Source organism: Triticum dicoccoides, chromosome 6B (genome assembly GCF_002162155.2).
Source record: "Triticum dicoccoides isolate Atlit2015 ecotype Zavitan chromosome 6B, WEW_v2.0, whole genome shotgun sequence".
Taxonomy (NCBI): domain Eukaryota; kingdom Viridiplantae; phylum Streptophyta; class Magnoliopsida; order Poales; family Poaceae; genus Triticum; species Triticum dicoccoides.
In genome coordinates, this window is record NC_041391.1 from 324353149 (window position 1) to 324354679 (window position 1531).

Below are 1531 nucleotides of genomic sequence, written 5' to 3' on the forward strand. Positions count from 1 at the left end.
AGATGGAAAAGGCCATCCATCCGCTAAATCAGCATTTTCTGCACATCGGCAACTGATACGCTACGATCCTGCAGAAATAGAATTCCAAACAAAAATCAAAACATATATACCACAGGGAGCAGTAAATTAGCAAAAAAAAAGTACCGAACAAACGAACCAAAAGGGCGCGTTGCCTAAAGGCACTTGGTCTCCAACTTAGTCTTTTTACTTGCAAAGGGCACCTCCTCATTTCCCATCAGGTTTTCAGATACCTTGCTTCAAGTATAAATAAAAATTACATAAAAATAAAATCATGATGTATATACTGGTCCCAGAAAGAATGGGCAACAGTGGCAAATGAGAAAAACAATAAAAATAAAAATAATGGCAAAGCACTATGGATGAAAACCATTAAGTTGACAGGCGCACCTTTGACTGTGTCCCTGTGGGCACATGTTCATTGATTTGCTGGGAAGATCAATTGAGCAGAGCAAGGATTGTGGTTCACATCAATTTAGCAGAGCAAGGTTTGTGGTTCACATCAATTGAGCAGAGGAAGGATTAAACAAATCAACGAAAAAGATAGGTCGCCTAAAAATACTCGCTTAGAGCTTAGTTTTTTTGTTTGCAGAAGGCACCTCATCATCTACTGGCAGTTGTTTACTTGATTTGCTTCAAGGATAAACAATTATTTCAATCTACCCTAGACTACAGAGATAACTACATTATTTTAGCCTCAAACATGAAGGCTATTGAAACCTGCATCTTAATAACACAACATTGGCGGTCCACTAAGACTGCTTAGCCAGATGAATCATGAGCTTACCAAGGAATCCATATAGTTGTACCAATTTATTTTATTGTGTCCCAGTTACATAATTTCTTTTGACACCGTCCCAGTTAAAGATGGTTCTCATGGGTGAGCAAGTGGCACAACATTTTCTTTGCAGAAGAAGTAAGCACTACTTTTAGACATCAGTTTTACCAAGCAATTATATTTCAATCCAACCTAGCCACCAAACTCTGCTATTCTAGCATAAAAAGGCAAACATACTATGATAGGCTCCTGGAATCTACATCTCGTCTACCAAAACATACACATGACCACCATTAGCCAACTGGAGAGAGGGAGAGACCTGATATCTTGTGAGAGCACCTCAAACCAAACTATGTTGTTTTAGCCTAAAAGGGCAAACAAAATATGAGAGTTGTTGTTCTCAAATATTACCACACGCATGGGCTGCTGTATAAATGAAGATGCATATTGGCATGTCTATCTCAAACTATCAATACCTAGACACTAATGTCTGGCTTGTCCGCAATACACTATACCTGATGCAATAGTTTATCTCTGAAATGTCCATGTGTTGTTGGCCCAAAGGTCGTCACTGCAGACCAAGCACACCTGAAGAGAGGTCATTCAATCTTCAGAGGGATAAAACGAACCAAAATCAAGCAAATCGTAGCTATTATATGCACTGCTTATGATGGCACATAATGCGTTGTGCATTCTATGCACTTCAATGGGAACCCAAATTGTTTTTGCTCCATT

The 1531-nt window shown here is 39.0% G+C and overlaps 1 long non-coding RNA gene across 1 annotated transcript in view; it reads right to left on the reverse strand.

Annotated features, from left to right (window-relative positions):
- Positions 1–5: 5 nt before the first annotated feature.
- The window catches only part of LOC119324955, a 12882-nt gene continuing 11356 nt past the window's right edge, over positions 6–1531 (reverse strand). The window contains exons 3-4 of the long non-coding RNA XR_005157251.1: positions 158–1384; positions 6–68 (exon numbers count right to left, since the gene is read on the reverse strand). This is a non-coding gene — a long non-coding RNA (uncharacterized LOC119324955). The remainder of the gene's footprint in view (positions 69–157; positions 1385–1531) is intronic.